The 19,306-nt window shown below is 40.0% G+C and overlaps 1 protein-coding gene across 2 annotated transcripts in view; it reads left to right on the plus strand.

Moving 5' to 3' along the window:
• The window catches only part of ADGRA1 (adhesion G protein-coupled receptor A1), a 1,152,497-nt gene that overhangs the window by 64,932 nt on the left and 1,068,259 nt on the right, over positions 1-19,306 (plus strand). For both annotated transcript variants that reach the window (XM_056529273.1, XM_056529272.1), the window contains one exon: positions 16,792-16,888. The gene's annotated coding sequence lies outside the window, so the exon portion shown is untranslated. The remainder of the gene's footprint in view (positions 1-16,791; positions 16,889-19,306) is intronic.

Consider the following 19,306-nt stretch of genomic DNA (forward strand, 5'->3'; position numbering starts at 1 on the left):
TGTGGTATCACTGATCAGTTTTTTATAGGTGCAGGCATTTTTTTAAACGTTATTATTTTTTTGTCTATGGTTCCATTTTTGGGGCTTTGCTGTCCATGCCACCAGCAGCTGTCCTGTGTGGACGGACTGAACCCTGTGTGTAGCCTGTCCTGACTGCTGACCAGTGATTTATCACTTATCAGAGTTTTTATGGGGTTCAGACAGGTGCTTCTTTATTCCTTAAGAACCTTTTTGGGGGTGTTTGTGGTAATTTATTACTAATCAGTGTTTTTGGGGGATCAGGCACATGCTTTTGTTTTTGGTCTTTTTCTGCGCCTTTTTGGGGGGCATTTTGGTCTGTGCCACCAGCAGCTGTCTTGTATTGTCAGAACAATAATAAATACACAACAAAGGCAATCACAACATTAGGGATCTTGCCATGGGTCAATCCCACCAGTTCCCGATGTGTTTCCCCGTATGTCAAATGATTCTATGGTTCATCAGGGGATGGCAGTGTAAACATGAAGTTTATTGGTATATCTGGACATAAGATTTTTCCATATTGCAGCTAGTTACATAGATCGACATACAGCACTAATACACAGCAAGACATAACTGCACGGCATACAGTAGCAAAGTATTCTCTAGTACGATGGAATCTCTTCAATAGATTAACATTAATCCGATACTTGAAGATTGGCAAAAGGCTTCACCATGTTATTTTTAATCCTCCAACTGCACCATAGTATAATTTGACATACGGGGAAGCGCGTTGGGAACTCGTGGGATTGACCCATGGGAAGATCCCTAATGTTGGGTTTCCCTTTGTTGTTTTTGGTTTGAATTAGCTAAAGTGATGGTTTTGGTCCATGTTTTCAGTGATAGTGTGATTTATATATTAATTTAATATTTTCCCCATATTTTTGTCATGTTATTACACAGCCTAGTTATTACACCACCCAGGATTTTTATGTGAATGTTTAAAATCCTTAGTGTGGTGTCATTTTCTCATACAATACTGGCAGCAAGAAAGATACTTTAGGAAGTGATAATAACATTTTCTAGGACTACCCTGCTTTAATGACATTTTTCACACTTCTGTCATTCAGCTTCAGGTCCGTATCCCAATTCATGTATATATTTTAGTTTATAGGTAGAATAAACATTTCGAATATTACTTTTGAATATTTTTTTTTTGTATGTGTATTTGTGTTTTTCTATGACTGCGGCAATCAAAAGGCTCATTGGCCAAAAATGTTTTTTTTACATACCTTTAATGTCTTATTACAATAAATATGATATGTGAAAAATCATGAGGCCACCTAAGGTACTATTGGCAGTTAAAAGGATAATTTAGGAAGTGATAACAATTTCTAGAGCCACCCAGTTTTTATTACATTTTTCCTAAGTCTGTTATGCAGTGTCAGGACTATATCACAATAATCTGCATATATGTGTGTGTGTGTGTGTGTGTGTGTATGTTCCAGCATCACGTCCAAACGGCTAAAGATATTAACATGAAACTTGGCACACATGTTACTTATATGTCAGCAACAAACATAGGATAGGTGATTTAACCCTTACTCACCCCCATTTGCCAGGATCGGGGTTTTTGTTTAAAGTCCCATACAAGTCTATGGGAAATATATGTTACTGCATAACTTCCAAACGGCTGGAGATATTTCGATAATACTTGGTCACAAGTTACTTAGATGTCCACTTAGATATTTCAATAATACCTTGTACACATATTACTTATATGTAAAATAAAAATATATGATAGTTCAATCAACCCTTACATACACCCTTATATAAAAGATGGGTTTTTGTTTCAAATCCCATGCAAGTATATGGGACCTCCAGTACTTTACTCCGCAAGGTCCGCTCTGCATCTCCTGGTGAATGTGTCAATCCTGCTCACAAGCCACACCCCGTCTCAGAAAGACACGCCCACATTTTAAGCCCCACCCCTTTTATTATCTACCCTTTTTGTGCATGCTGACTTGCAAATCTTCTGGCTTGCAAATCAGGCCCAGTCCCACAAAGCCACGCCCCCTTCTATTCTCAGCTTACAATGGACAAGATATGAGGATGGGACAAAAGGACGGGATATGCGGTCGGGATATGAGGTCAGGATATGTGGACGGGATATGAGGATGGGATATAAGGACGATATATGAAGACGGGATGTGAGGACGGGATATGTGGATGGGATATGTGGGTTGGGATATGTGGATGGAATATGAGGTCGAAATATGAGGACGGGATAGGAGGTCGGAATAGGAGGTCGAGATATGAGGATGGGCTATTAGGACGGGATATGAGGACAGGATATGAGGTCAAGATAGGTGGACGGGATATGAGGTCGGGGTAGGAGGTCAGGGTAGGAGGTTGGGATAGGAGGTCGAGATATCAGGTTGGGATAAGAGGATGGGATATGAGGTCGAGATAGGAGGTAGGGATATGAGGTCAGGATATGAGGACGGGATATGAGTACGGGATATGAGGTCGAGATAGGAGGTCGGGATATGAGGACAGAATAGGAGGACAATATATGAGGTCGAGATAGGAGGACGGGATAGGAGGTCGGGATATGAGGTCGAGGTATGATGACTGGATATGAGGTTGAGATATGAGGACGGGATATGGGGTTGGGATACGACAACAATATATGAGGACGGGATATGAAGTGAAAAGGTTCCCTCTTTTGTTGATTTTCCTCCCTAATAAGTATTAGGAAGGAAAACCGGGCAACGCCGGGTACTAGGCTAGTGTTGTATATAATTTGATTAAACATTATATCCCACCCAGGGTACTAGACCTTACTCACTTGGTACCAAATATCTGTAGGCTAACTGTACATTTATGGTCTAAGGCAATGGTCTCCAAACTGTGGCCATCCAGATGTTGAAAAACTACAACTTCCAGCATGCCTGGACAGCCAACGGCTGTCAGGGCATGCTGAAAGTTGTAGTTTTGCAACATCTGGAGAGCCACAGATTGAAGAGCACTGGTCTTAGGAGAAGCCTCTTAACATCCTTCTACTACTACTTTGCCTGCATGGATGACACCTGCATTCTCTACAGACACACATTATTTAGGAGGTGGATTCAGGAAAGAATCTAATACTGGGTTCACTCAGGCGAAAAATGTATGAAAACAGGTGCTGACATTCTGTACATTTGACTTACCGGCAGGCACTCGGATTCCTCCGAAATGCATCGTCTCAAAGACAGCAATGCATTTCCTTGTGGACTCGTCAGAAAGAATGAACTTGACTTCTCTTACTGCAGACACCGGAATTAGAATTTTCACGGCCGAATTCTCCCGTGTGAACAGTGCAGCAGAATCCCATTGAAATCAATGGGACCCTACTGCTGCGTAATGTCCAGAACATAGCCTAAAGGGAGGAGAAATCGTATCACTCTGTTAACATATTTAGACTTCACCTTAACACAGGATTGAATATTAGCGTAAAAACAAACTATTCAGCATTGCATGGGGCAGCATTGTTTCATCTAACATCTGCTGTGTAGTCCCTTGGCCATAATTAAAGTGTACCTGTTATATAATGTAGATATTACCATTATATGTATGTTTGTAATATACATTAATTTAAAAATGTGTATATTTTTGGGTGAAAAAATGCTGTCCCTGCAGCTATTGCCTCTGTGTTTCTGTGGGGAGTCCAAATACAGGAAGTGAGGGCAGGAGAAGCAGGGCTCTGTGCAGGCTCCTGGCTTGTCAATCGTCCTGATGTGTGAGCCAAAAGCGTGTTATAAAGCCTTCAGTGTACAGAGCCCTGCTTGTCCTCAGTGCACAGAGCCCTGCTTGCCCTCAGTGTACAGAGTCCTGCTTGTCCTCAGTGTACAGAGCCCTGCTTGTCCTCAGTGTACAGAGCCCTGCTTGTCCTCAATGTATAGACCCCTGCTTGTCCTCAGTGTACAGAGCCCTGCTTGTCCTCAGTGTACAGAGCCCTGATTGTCCTCAGTGTACAGACCTCTGCATGTCCTCAGTGTACAGAGCCCTGCTTGTACTCAGTGTACAGAGCTCTGCATGTCCTCAGTGTACAGAGCCCTGCATGTCCTCAGTGTACAGAGCCCTGCTTGTCCTCAGTGTACAGAGCCCTGCTTGTCCTCAGTGTACAGAGCCCTGCTTGTCCTCAGTGTACAGAGCCCTGCTTGTCATCAGTGCAGAGCCCTGCCTGTCCTCAGTGTACAGAGCCCTGCTTGTCCTCAGTATACAGAGCCCTGCTTGTCCTCAGTGTACATAGCCCTGCTTGTCCTCAGTGTACAGAGCCCTGCTTGTCCTCAGTGTACAGAGCCCTGCTTGTCCTTAGTGTACAGAGCCCTGCTTGTCCTCAGTGTACAGAGCCCTGCTTGTCCTCAGTGTACAGAGCCCTGCTTTTCCTCAGTGCACAGAGCCCTGCTTGTCCTCAGTGTACAGAGCCCTGCTTGTCCACCCACATTTCCTGTATTTCGACTCCTCATAGATATACACATGCAATAGCTGCAGGGACAAAAGTCTACACATTTTTTAACGAATGAACATTAAAAATATACATAAAATGATATTATCTACATTATATAAAAAGTTTTGTTGACAACAGGTACACTTTAAACAGTCTTTTTCATGCAAGAAATGCACTGGGGCTTCACATCATGTGAATGTGCTGATATTTCTATGCAACTGTAAAATAGAAAAGCCACAAATATTCACCATAAGAGCTGAATATCTTCCTTTGTTGTTCTAAAAATGAAGGCTTTCATTGCAAAATGCAATTGGATCGACGAAAAACAAAACCCATGAGGCCCTATAAATGAAAAAATAAAAGAGTTATGGCACTTGGAAGACAAGGAGAAAAAAAAACCCCAATGTGCAGAAGAGGGAGGTTGATTAGTTCATGTAAATCAAGGATTGGATGGACAGGAGTACCACCTCTGAGGCTGGTTTTTGGAGTAGAAAGAATAGGGTGGGCATTACTAAATTTTTTAGGACAGTCCGGGGTTAGGGAGATTATTGATATGGATTATATTACTTTAATCTGCTAAAAATGGCATACAAAAAAAAAAAAGAAAAAAAATTACAATTTTTTTGCCTATATAATAGCGTAGTTGTCTATGCTTTTGTATACAGAAAAATAAAATCTACTGTAATAGGACAGCCCTAGTAGATGGGAGGTTCCTCAAGCCTAGCCTCTTTCATCCATGAGAGAGGAAATTCTGTTTGATCGAGTCAGGGTGCAGTGAGCTAGCTAAGTGTAAGGAAGTGAGTGGAGCAGCCTTTCTCTCGCCTTCCCTAGAGTAGGCCTTAGACTTCCCAGGTATGATTGGTGCAATGCTTTTCCCCTCCTGCTCCAATGACAACGTCGTCTTTATTGGCCTATAACTCCACCCTTTCACGGACATTCTGAGAAAGAGGGGATGGATATTTATAGAGGGGGCGGAATTATCAGCAGAAGGGGGTGGGGTTATTGCCAGAGCAGGTGGGAGAAAGCGTCGGCTTGAGGAAGTGTGCAGGGATGCACAAAATGTCTTGAGTGCCCTTATATTCTGTGTCTCTCCCTGCTGCATGTATTGTAATGCACCCCGTTTATGAATAAAGAAGATACTCCACCAGTGGTGAGTGCCATATTTATCTATATATATATATATATATATATATATATATATATATATATATATATAAAACTCAAAGATATTAACATAAAACTTGGCACAGATGTTACTTCTATGTCAACAACAAACATAGGATAGGTAATTTAACCCTTACTCACCCCCATTTGCCAGGGGCGAGGTTTATGTTTAAAGTCCCATACAAGACATGGGAAATATATGTTACTGCATAACTTCCAAACGGCTGGAGATATTTTGATAATACTTGGTCACATGTTACTTATATGTCCACTTAAAATATAGGATAGTTAATTTAACCCTTAACTACCCCCATTTGTGAGGGTTGGTGTTTTTGTTTAAAGTCCCATGCACATCAATGGGAAATGTATGTTCCTGCATAACTTCCGAACGGCTGGAGATATTTCAATACCTGGTACACATATTGGAGGTCGGGATATGAGGACGGGATAGGAAGATGGGATAGGAGGATGGGATGGGAGAACGGGATAGGAGGATCGGGATAGGAGGACCGGGATAGGAGGACCGGGATAGGAGGTCGGGATAGGAGGTCGGGATAGGAGGTTGAGATAGGAGGTTGGGGTAGGAGGTCGGGATAGGAGGTCGGGATAGGAGGTCGGGATAGGAGGTCAGGATGGAAGGACGGGATAGGAGCTCGAGATAAAAACCGGAGATATTTCAATACCTGGTGCACATATTACAGGTCGGGATATGAGGACAGGATGGGAGGTTGGGATAGGAGGTCGGGATAGAGGTCGGGATAGAAGGTCAAGATAGGAGGTCGAGATAGGAGGTCGAGATATAAGGACAAGATATGAGGAAGGGATAGGAGGTAGAGATAGGATGTCGAGATAGGAGGTCGGGATATGGCAACAATATATGAGGACGGGATATGAAGTCAAAAGCTTCCTCCTTTGTTTATTTTCTTCCCCAAAAAGGATTAGGAAGGAAAAACCGGGCAACGCCAGGTACTCAGATAGTATTCTCTACATTTGGATACCCTATCTGTAATAATGGCACTCAGCCTGAAATGAAAACTAATACAATCATGGACAAGTGTCCTCTCCCTACTATAGTTTTGCACAGTCTGGGACAGCCATAGATTTCAAGTGTTCAAACAAGTAAAAGCATGTGTTAAATACGGCAAAAATCCCTTTGCCTCCTCTCAGCGCTCAACACAGTATAATCCAATCTCATCCCCTGAACACCAAAAATTTAAATAGGTCCAAAATTCTTTGCTGCTTAACTTCTTATTGCATTTTTATAGTGGCTGGAACACCATTCAGAACCTAAATAAGCTGTATAAAATAAAGTTAAAGTATAAAATTCATACTGCCTGCAGCTAACACTAGGGAGAGCTTATGAACTGGCTGCATACATTTCTCCATTGAACTCAATAATAAAGCAGCATGCAGTAAGCCCCTGAGCTATAAGCCGCCATAATTTAATCACTTAACTGGTTGCAGAGGATTAAGAGCCATTTTTTGGTCTTAAAGGGGTACTCAATCAACTGGTGGCAGAAAGTTAAACATGTTTGTAAATTACTTCTATTAAAAAATCTTAATCCTTCCAGTACTTATTAGCTGCTGAATGCTACAGAGGAAATTCCTTTCTTTTTGGAACACTGATGCCTTGCAGTGCTGGGGACTTGGGTTCTAATCCCACTAAGGACAACAATAAATAAAGCGTTATTATTATTATAATAACATAAGCAGAGAGAACTGTGCTCGTGATGTCATCAGAGAGCATTCCAAAAAGGAAAGAATTTCCTCTGTAGTATTCAGCAGCTAATAAGTACAGGAAGGATTAAGATTTTTTAATAGAAGTAATTTACAAATATGTTTAACTTTCTGCCACCAGTTGATTTAAAAGAAAAAAGGTTTTCACAGGAGTACCCCTTTAAAGGGGTGGAAACAAGTAGAAAACAAATGTTTTCAAATCAACTGGTGCTGGAAAGTTAAACAGATTTGTAAATTTCTTCTATTAAAAAATCTTAATCCTTCCAGTACTTATCAGCTGCTGTATACTACAGAGAAAGTTATTTTTTTTTTTCTTTTCTGTCTGACCACAGCCCTCTCTACTGACACCTCTGTCTGTGTCAGCAACTGTCCAGATTAGAAGCAAATTCCCGTAGAAACTTTTCCTGCTCTGGACAGTTCCTGACACGGACAGAGATGTCAGCAGAGAGCACTCTTGTCAGGCTGGAAAGAACTTCACAAATTTCTCTGTAGTATATCTGTAGCATACAGCAGCTGAAGGGTTAAGATTTTCAAATAGAAGTGATTTACAAATCTGTTTAACTTTCTTGCACCAGTGGATTTTAAAGCAATTTTTTTTTTCCACCGGAGTTCCCCTTTAAGGGGATTTTTCAAATCTGACCTGTCCCACTTTATGTTCTAATAACTTCGGGGCACATTAAATTATCAAAGTGATTCTGAGATTGTTTTTTCGTGACACATTGTATTTAATGTTAGTAGTAAATTTTGGTCCATAGAGTCTGCATTTTTATGTAAAAAAAATCTAAAATTCAGTGAAAAAATTTAAAAAAATTCTCTACTTGTAAAAAAGATAGTCATACCCCTTAACGACCACGGACATATATTTTCATCTGTGGCCGGCTCCTGATATGTGAAGCACACTCAGAAGCTGAGTGCGCTTCATATCTGCGGGGCCCTGGTTACTATCAGCAACCAGGACTAGCGGCTAACACCGGACATCGCCGATCGGGCTGATGTCCGGTATTAACCCTTTAGATGCCGCAATCAAACTTGATCGCAGCATCTAAAATTGGAGAATACACTGCCAGTTAGATCAGTGGAGCTGTTCGGGACCGTCACGGTGAAATCGCGGTGTCCCAAACAGCAGAGAGGATGGCAGGAGGTGTCTTACCTTGTTCCCGGCTGTCTGATCGGCGTTTCATTGCTCCAAGCCTGAAATCCAGGCTTGAGCAATCAAGCGCAGAAAACACTGATCAATGCATTGAACAGTGCCTGCAATCAGTGTATGCAGTGATATAGCCCATATAAGGGGCTAACACACTGATAAAAAAGTTTTTTTTAAAGTTAATAAATCTGATTTAACCCCTTCCCTAATAAAAATTAGAATCACCCCCCTTTTCCCATTAAAAAAGTGTGTAAATAAAAATAAAAACAAACATATGGGGTATCGCCGCGTGCGTAAATTTCCAATCCATAAAAATATATCGTAAATTAAACCACACGGGTAATGGCGTACACGCAAAAAAAATTCCAAAAAAGCGTATTTTTGGTTACTTTTTATACCATAAAAAAATGAATAAAAAGCGATCAAAAGGTCTGATCAAAACAAAAATAGTACCAACAAAAACTTTAGATCACTGTGCAAAAAATGAGCCCCATACTGCCCCATTCGTGGAAAAATAAAAAAGTTATAGGGGTCAGAAGATAAAATTTTAAACCTATAAATTTTCGTGCATGTAATTATGATTTTTTCCCGAAGTACGACAAAATCAAATCTTTATAAGTAGGGTATCATTATAACTGTATGGACATACAGAATAAAGATAAGGTATCATTTTTTACTGAAAAATATACTGCGTAGAAACGAAAGCCGACAAAAGTTACAAAATGGCGTTTTTTTCTTCAATTTTGTCGCACAATGATTTATTTTTCCGTTTCACCATAGATTTTTGGGTAAAATGACTGATGTCATTACAAAGTAAAATTGGTGGCACAAAAAAAAAAAAAAAGACATCAACATTGCAAAATTGAAAGGGTTAAGATTTTTAAAATGTAAGGAGGAAAAAACAAAAGTCTTTAAGGAGGAAAAAACGCTTGGCCTTTAAGGGGTCAAATGTCATTTTACTTTATTAGGACATTATGGGGCTTAGAAGTTTGGCAGAAGTTTTTAAAATTTTAGAGAAAATTTTTATGGACCAGTTCAGTTCTGAAGTAGATTTGAGGAGCCTGTATGCTAGATACCTCTATAAATCCCCCAATTATAAAAACTACTCCTCCCCCCCTCAAGGTAATCAAAATTACATTTGGGAAGTTTATTAACCCTTTAGGTGTTTCATGTAAATGAAAGCAAAGTGAAAGTGGAATTAATATATTATTTTGCAACATTTTTTTCTGTAACACAGTGGGTGCTGATAGAGAAATGTAACTCAGAAATGTATTCCCCTAATTCTGATGTATTTAGGAATGTCCCATATGTGTCATCCTATTCTGAGATCTGTAACGTTTTTATTTTTTCACCAGTGGAGCATTTTGAGGGCTTGTTTTTTTGCGGGACAAGATGCAATTTTCAATTTTCAATGGTACTATTTTGGAATACATCTGACATTTTAATCACTTTTTATAAAATTTTTAGTTAGGCAGGATTAACAAAAAGCAGTAATTTTAGTAAGATTATTCCTTTTTTTATATAGTGTTCAGCATGCGGTATAAATGACAAGATAATTTGATTCTGCAGGTCGGTATGATTGTGGTGATTCCTCAATTATGTACTTTATTTTATGGTTTATCATATTTGTACTATAAAAACATTTGTTGATAAGAAAAAAATCATGTTTGTACGTCGCCATTTTCTGAGAGCCATCATTTTTTGATTTTTATACTGATAGATTTGTGTGAGGGCACATTATTTTCATGATGAGTTGGTGTTTTTAGTGGTACCATTTGGGGGTACATGCAACATTTTTGATCACTTTTTTATTTTAGTTTTAAAGACTTCACATTAACATAAAGCAATAAATTTATTATTTTTCAAGGCATACGTACGGGTTAAATTATGAGATTAAAAAATCACAAAAGGGGAAAGGGGGATTGTGTTTATTTATTTTTTATTTAAATTTATTCTTTGCTTTACATTTAGTTATTTTTTCACTTTATTTTTTTTTGCTGTCCCAATAGGGGGCTTGACACTTATAATACACTGCAGTACAGATCTGTACTGCAGTGTATTATGCCTGACAGTGTAACACTGACCCGCATAGTAGATCACACTCTGCCTCGTGCAGAGTCTGGTCGGCTTCCATAGCCATGTAACCAGAAGCCGTTGAGAGGCCTCTGGTTGCCATGGCTACCAATGAGACCCCACAATCGTATCACGACCATGTCTATTCTTTTTCAAGTAAAATTCACATTGTGTTTTCTATCCCCTCTTTTTTTTCGTTTTTTTAGTTTTTGCTTGGTCTGCACTCTGCCACTCCCCCTCAGCCCAGGCCTAAATAATTTGCAGGAAGCTGCATTAGAGCCCTATTCCTCCTGGTAGCCTCCCAGTCTCATACTGGGAGCACATGGTGAGTGAGCTTTTCACATCTGTTCCCCCTCGTGCAGTGCTGTTTGGCATCTGTTGTTGCATCGGCACTATGTCCAGGGCCGATGTTAGGGCATGGCAAACTGGGCAATTGCCCAGGGCCCCCCTCCTCCATAGGGCCCCTTGTGGTTGCTATAGTGTTTGTAGCAGGGGGAAGCAGTGTAGCCATGCAGCCAGCAGCATCCAGGATTGAGCCTCGCTGAAGAGTACCTTTAAAATAGTGCTGGCACTGAGAGGCTCCTTTAACACCCCCCTACCCTCTCCTTCCCCTGTCTCCTCCTCCTGATGCTGTTAGGTATTGCACATTTTAGCTGCCTGTCCGCCCATGATGGGGCAGGTAGTCTGCCCCATCATGGCATGAATAACTAGCAGCTCCTAAAGTATTTAATGCACCCAGCCAGCCTTCAATAAAAGTAAGTCGATGTAATGTGTAGATGTGCATGTGTGATGTAAACAATTTATCTGTTACATGTGTTTGTGTATAGAGTGCTGTATGTGTGAGTAATGCATGTATGGACATACACATGCATGATATATGTGTGAGTATATATGTGTTGTATGTATGCATGTTTATATGTATATATATATATATTTTTTTTTTTTAAATATATGTGATATACAGTGGTGCATCTGTCACAATCTGTCACTAGGCCTACCTAAGGCCCAACCCTAGTGCAGCAAAGGATATGGTTACAATGATACCCAATTTATCTAGGTTTTATTTTATTAAACTAATAAAAAAAAATACAACTACATGCACCAAAATTTGTATGTTTAAATTTGGCATTTTCTGACCCCTATAACTTTTTTTATTTTTCCGTGTATGGGGATGTATGAGGGCTATTTTTTTGTGCCGTGGTCTGTAGTTTTTATTGGTCCCATTTTTGTTTTGATGGGTCTTTTTGATCGCTTTTTATACATTTCTTAAGAGGTTAACAAACTTGCAACACTCTTGGCATGCTACATCCTGAATTAACTAAATGTGGCTGACTTGTTCGGCTTTTGAGGCCCCACTTTAAATTTTGTCCAGGGCCACATTAAGTCTAAAACCGGCCCTGGCTATGTCTGTGGGGTGGGGTGGTGCGGCATAGAGTGGCATTGGGGCTGCTCTGCCAGCTGGGTAGTTCCCCCTGTTGGCACTGGTGTTGGGGCGGTGGTGGTTGCAATTTTATGCTAGGGACATTAGGGACCCACTACATACAGGTGGCCGTGATGTGACTAACGAGCTTGCACTTCATGAACATAAAGTACACTAATGACCTGTTAGTTTAATAAATGTTGCTGAAAAGCATTAGATCAAGATGCATGTTGTGGATGTGCATCCATGTCAGTTTTTTCTCAAGTTGAATTCACAATTTTGTTTATAATGCCTTGTTAAGTCCCTTTCCTGTTTGAAACCACCTAGAAGAAGCGGCACCCAAGAGCTTAGATGGGTTGAAACTATTCCCCACCCTATACACCAGTGATTCCCAACCGCGGTGCCATAGCACACGTGTGTGCCGTTTTGCACTGCCTGTGGCGCCGCGGGACTTTGTCTTGATTTTTTTTTTAATTTAAATGTCCCGCCCCGGCTTGCGCGCTTAGACTGACGGCACATGGGGGAAGGGAAGCCTGCGTGCGCACAGATGGAGAAGAGAAGGCAACAAAGCAAATTAGAGAAGACGTCATTGGTGAGTTGCTGTATAAAGCAGCACTTTAAACTACATACCCACTGAGAAATAGATATGGTGCAATTTTTTTTTTGTTTGCTCGTCAACCTCGGTAGCGGTGCCCCGTGGAAATTTTTTCTTTTCCGAGGTGTGCCCCGAACTGAAAAAGGTTGGGAAACACTGCTATACACATACATAGAAGCAAAAAGTAAACTGTTTAGACACTGTACATTTATAACATGATTATGATGAATTATTTTCTGCCTGTGCACATGTGTACAGCATGGTGTGTGAGTAGTTTGAGGAACAATTTAAGTCACCATTAAAGAACTACTCCAGCGTTTAACAAATTATCTCCTATCCACATAGACATATAGTACATCCATACTGTTTACACTATTACTCTGGTGTCTTAATCTAGAGGAAGGCAACAAAACCCCATCAGGTTTCCCAACTCCAAATATGGCAATTAAAATAAATCCCTTTCTCAACAACCTTTGTCTAGAATCTATCAACTTTAACCTGCAATATTATTATACTCCAGAAATGTGTCTAGGACCCTTATAGGGTAGGGTGGCTCACCATATTGGCTCATAAAGGGGTCCTCAGTGAATAACTTCCCTCTTAGCCAACCATGTGCATTTGAAAAGGGATAGTCTTCATGAAATAATCTCTTCAGTTCTATTCATAGGTACATAAGAAGCGCATATTACATATAAAGGTAAAAACACCAATGAAACAATCTTATTCCCCATGGAATTCTTAATACATTGTTCTTTTATATGGATGAATTGCTGTATTTACAAACACAATAAAGTAATAGCAATATAAGCACTAGAATTAAAAAAAAATGGATATAGCTGACAGCTTTTAAAATGATTCCTCTATAAACTGGGACATTAGAGGTAATGTGACAAATTGATTTTACGTTTGATGCATTTGATTGTCCAACAAAATTGAGAAATTATTCCAAGAAGCTGTGTTTACCACAAATACTGTGAGGAATTTACATTTGTTTTATGCAGAAAATTCAGTGTAATAACATAACATCGCATAGTGATAATATACATCTTGAAGGAGTGAGATAGAAAAAAAAAGTTCTTAACAGAAACAGAACCACAGCCTGGTGGATGGGGGACATGTTTTGATTAAAAAAAAGTGCTCTAAGAGCCTCAATTTTTTTGACCAAGAGTGCTGCTCCAACCTTTCTTTCTTTTCTGTATACTCAGTAATTGCCACAGCAGCTTGCACCCCTGTATTAGGTAGTTGTGTCGGCTATTTTTCTTTTTGTGTTTTTGCTTTACAGCTGTTTATAGGTTGCGTCTGGTATTACCACATAGCCCCATTCCAGGATATGTTCCTGAAAAAAACAGACAGCTCTAAAAAAGTTACTGAATGTTGGTTATGTATAACAAGTAAACATGACTGACCTTATGAAAAGGCAATCTGTCAGCACTATTTGTTGCTAAATTCCTACTGATTAAGGTAAGAAAAACTCACGGCACACGATGGTCATGCTTCTTACATTTATTCCCAACAAGAGGTCACTTCACATGTCGGGAGGGGGTAGAGAAGAGACGGGACGACGAGCGTTCATTTCGTGGCTACATGCCGCTTCTGCCGGTCCCTATCCCTACACCTATTTGTTGCTAGTAGCTGCTGTAGGGTTCGAGTATAAAAGCAAACTGTACCTTTTTTTGTGGAGCTGATGATGGTTGAAAAATTTATAAAACTGCCTTTTTTTTTCTCAGAGTGTCAAGGAGGTGTGGCCAAGCTGCTTAAGTGCCACAAACAGGCACACCTCTTTGCTCACACTCACCTCCACCTCCCAGCTCTCCCTTGACTGATGTACCTTTGTATGTAGATCAAGGAGGGTGAGTGAGGAGGCATGCCAGACTGTGGCACAAAGCAAATTGGCTATGCTTCCTTGACACTTGGCTGAAAAATAAAAAGGCAATTTTATAAGTTTAACTGGAAAGACAAAAAGAGAGAGGAGCGTAATCCTAGTGTGACACCAAAGATAATAGGATAAGAAAATGAGGATCAGTTATGCTCACCTGAGTTGGTTATGCTCAGAGCATAACATCTACAACAGCATATCATTGAGCGGGTTTGCAGCCTTGGAGCACCCGATCCTCCCAGGGAGTCGGCAAACAGTAGTAAGTTCAGTGGTGAATGAATAAAAAACCTCCAATCCAGGTGCTTCTCCCATAAAATGTTTTTTTCTTTCAACATCATGGACATAAAAAGAAAGGAAGTAGCACTTTCAACGCGTTTCTAGCTCAGACAGAGCTCTTCATCAAGATGTGCAAATCAGTTTTATAAGTTTGCCAACCACCTTTAGCTCCAGGGAAGGTTCGGTTTACTTTTATATCCTAACAACTATCTAACAGTGTCTGCAGCTCTTAGCAACATGTATGTGGGGGTCCTGATCAGATTGTTTGCCCGCCGGAAGTCCCCTGCTTCATATGGGTCCTGGATCTGATCTGTTGATAGAGTCTGCTGAGCCAGGCTCTACCACTGGACTGACAATAACACTACTAATAACATTGCTCTGTGTTATCAATCTGAATATACATGTATAAGTCTCCTGTGGGGACTTAAAAATTCTCTAAATTGACAGACAAACTATGAACCCTCATATCTCAGGAATGTAGGGGAATATCAAGAAACTATAAAAAGGTGTGTGATCAGGGTACCCTAAGCTATTTAATGATAATGCAATCTCATTTTTGGGGCATTGGCCACAGGTTCTCTTCAAACTTGCTGTATTCTGGCCACTATACTATTTGTGTTTTTCTGTATTTGCAGGGTAATCTGAAGTTTTTATTGATACTACCTTTGGTGGAATGGAGAAGGATGTATCAAGAAACTGTAAAAAAGTTCATGATCATGGCACCCTAAGTTATTTAATGACAGTATCTTATTTTTGGGGGGTTGGCCAATTTAAGCATACTTATTTAGTTTAAAAAGTTTGACTTTTTTTTATGTAGTGCAAAAATTGAAAAACATTTAACCATGGGATTGGTTTTAATTGTATGCACCCATGGAATAAACATGTCAGTTTCACCATACAGTGCACTGCAAATCCCCCTAAAAAAGGTTACTTCATTGCTATTAAAAGTATTTACTAAAATGGACATTTCAGGAAAGTTGAAAGATCCACTTTGAGGACATATAGGGGTTTATTTACGATTGTGATCCCGACTGTTTTTCTCAAAAATCTGTCAGCGCTGTGCCTTCAATAAAAGTGACCAGCTAGGTGTTTTCCACTAGATGTGCATGCAGTGGTAATGAATTTATCACGTGCAAACCCACCAACAATTCACAAATCTACACCACCCCAAGCAGAGCTTTGGAATAGAGGCTTTTTTCACATTTTTTATCTCACAGCCTTCTTTGAAGGGGTACTCCACTGGGGAAAAAAAAAAATAATAATAATAAATCAACCGGTGCCAGAATGTTAAACAGATTTGTGAATTACTTCTATTAAAAAATCTTTATCCTTCCAGTACTTTTCAGCTGCTATATTCTCCACAGGAAGTTATTTTCTTTTTGAATTTACTTTCTGTCTGACCAGTGCTCTTTGCTGACGCCTCTGTCCATTTTAGAAACTGTCCAGAGTACAAGCAAATCCCCATAGCAAACCTATCCTGCTCTGGACAGTTCCTGACATGGACAGAGTTGTCAGCAGAGAGCACTGTGGTCAGACAGAAAGGACATTCAACAAGAAAAGAACTTCCTATGGAGAATATAGCAGCTGATAAGTACTGGAAGGATTAAGATTTTAAAATTGAAGTAATTTACAAACCTGTTTAACTTTCCGGCACCAGTTGATTTAAAAAAAAAAATATATATATATATATATATATATATACCTATATACCCCTATATACTAGAGTACCCCTTTAATGTGCTTGCGAGAAATTTAACACAAACCATGCAAACTTTTAATAATTGTCCCTCAACTCCATGAAAATCAATACAAAATAATTCAGAGAAAAACAACTAAACACAAGGACCAATGATACATTCCACCCTTAATATTTTCTGAACAGGGGCTGAAAAAGTGGACATGTACTGGCACTTCTCACCGCAGTCCTCTTTCATTATACCAATGTAATACTATAAGAATTCTCTGTGTAAACTGGAGTTTTGTCTTTTTGGTGTTCTATTAACCTATTTGAAACGTTAGTTATTCTATAAGAATGCTTCGTGTTCTTATTCCACAGGTCTTAATGTGTTGCTGCTCGGTTCACTACGGAACAACAGCGCAGAGATTGTGCCTATTAAATAAGATATGACTGAGTAATTCTGACAGCCACAAGGGTAAGTATTCAACAAGGTCACTTGACTGTACATTCTTAAATGAATTATGTCTAAAGAAATAGAGTAAAACATCTAAGATGTTGGGTACGATAATAAAGCAACAGCTTTTTATACAGCAACTAAGGTAGAATTTCAGAAAACAATTACTATAATCGGTGCAGGGTCTATAGTTGTACCAAAGCCCTGTACCCTAAATGGCCAAAATAAAAATAAAAACTCTGAACAAATGAGGAGGCCAGTACTATAAATGATATATGATAGTTGCCACCTAGGAGGTTCAAATGACATCTTGTTTCTTTAAAGGAGACAGGTTTTAGCATACCATTTGCACAGCACATTGCACCTTGCTTATGGTTTGGCATTTTTTGATTGCTGCTAAATACCCCACTTCACATCCATAGGGACATCAGAGGTTAGCGTTCAGGTTCCGGAGGCACGTGGGTTGCCCTTATTAGGGCGAGTGCCCTAGCTACGTGCCAGACAGTGAGGGTAAGACTATTGTAGGGGTAATTGCATACACTATAGGGATTAATAGGGAGAACAGGGAGAGCTCTTGTGCAGTATGGCTTCCCTGGATTTAATGCCCCCTGGAGCCACTGCTCTATAAGGACATATGTGTATTATACAACTACAGTTATATGTTTATTCTGCTTTCTAGGGCTGTTTTAATAGGTTCCCTATACATGCTGTATCTATATGCTGGGAATAGCTATTAGGAAGCTTTATTTTTGCGCAAGGTGCATATCTGTTATATGTGCTGTCATTTACGAGGAATGGTGACTATCTTTTCTGTGTCAGTGATATTTTTGATCTTAATATAATTTGGGTAATTTTTAATGTCATCTAAAAATTATGTTTTAAAAATATCTGTTAATCTATACGCCAGTATTTGATTATTTGAGCAGAAATTCACTATGGTGGGGAAATATATGGCCTGCTTTTTCTGAACTATAAAAAGCATTGTTTGTTGTAATGGTTTACAAAAAAAAATAAAAAATACCCCACTACATGAATGTACTATAATATACCTACTATAATGATAAAGCAGAGGGTCTGCTGTGGCACCAGGGTGAGACTGGGCCTGGCACTGAACTGCTTACTCTTATTGTTAGCTGCATAAGAGCATGTTGAATTATTGAGGATTACCTTTGTCTTTTAAGGTATGAGGAGTCCGCAGTGCTAACTCAAGTGCTGAGGTCCCCTTCATTTAGATGATCAATGCGATTGTCAGAAGTTTGACATCAACTGAATTTAACTGTGGGTTCTGGTGGTTCTGGGCATGAAGTAAAAATAACAAGCAAGATATACTTACCTACCCCAGTTCCTGCAAATCCTGTTCTGCAGACTTCTGGTTCCTGGCTGCTCACTACTTCTGACTTCTTTAGAGTCAGGGTGTCAGGGAAGAACCTGCCTGCTCAGTCAATCACTGGCTGGAGTGGTGTCTCATCTTGACCAGAGATTAGCTTGGTGGGCAGGTCTTCTTCCAACTCTCTGATTTGGAAGCAGTGAGCCGTGGGGGACAGGAAGTCTGTGGAAAGGAAACTGTGGGTGGACCAGATTTCTTATGTTTTCTTCTTTAAGCATTTGCCATCAACATTACAGTCCTAGAAAATCCATTAAAGGGGTACTTCGCCCCAGTCATGGTATAGGGGATAACATGTCTGATCGTGGAGAGTCCAGCTGCTGGGACCCCCGCGCTCTCTGGGCCAACACTGCTGCGTTCATGAACGTGAAAGCCTGGGGCTTCTGTGTTCGTGACATCACGCTACACCCTCTCCATTCATATCTATGGGAGGGAGCATGGTGGATAGTACACAGCCATCACGCCTTCTCCTATAGATGTGAATAGAAGGTGCAAGGGAGCTGTGGTTGTTGGTCACCCGACACGGTGACCTGGGGTGCCACGGTGGAGATTGTGGGTGTCCGGCCGCTGGGGAGATAAAATGTTTTGGGGTGGAGTACCCCTTTCAATAAGGTCATTGTACAATGGGGGGGTCATATTCTTATTTTTGCTTTGGGGTCCCAAATTTCTATGTTTTTTAAATACTCTTTTCTCATAATGTTAACAAACCCTTGCAGCTTCCCTGTCCTATCCCCTGAAGAAGAAATCCTTTATTAGTCTTTTTACATGTATTTAATATTTTTGCACGTATAAATATAGTTGATTGATTCATATATAGCGATATATTTGTTGCTCAGCCAAGTCTTGTATGGGAGTAACATATTATCATTTGTACCCTAAAGTCCTCCAAAGTGACAATTTCTACAATGTCCACTGTATTACTAGCAATAAACATTATAAAATGCCATTCCTCTTCAGCTCAGGAAATGAAGAGAACAAAACTGTGGTCTGGTGGATACAGTATTTTTTTTATTGTATAATGCAGTCAATGGCAGCTTAAAGTGCTTCTTATGTGA

The sequence above is a fragment of the Hyla sarda genome, chromosome 7 (assembly GCF_029499605.1).
Source record: "Hyla sarda isolate aHylSar1 chromosome 7, aHylSar1.hap1, whole genome shotgun sequence".
In the NCBI taxonomy this organism is placed as follows: Eukaryota; Metazoa; Chordata; class Amphibia; order Anura; family Hylidae; genus Hyla; species Hyla sarda.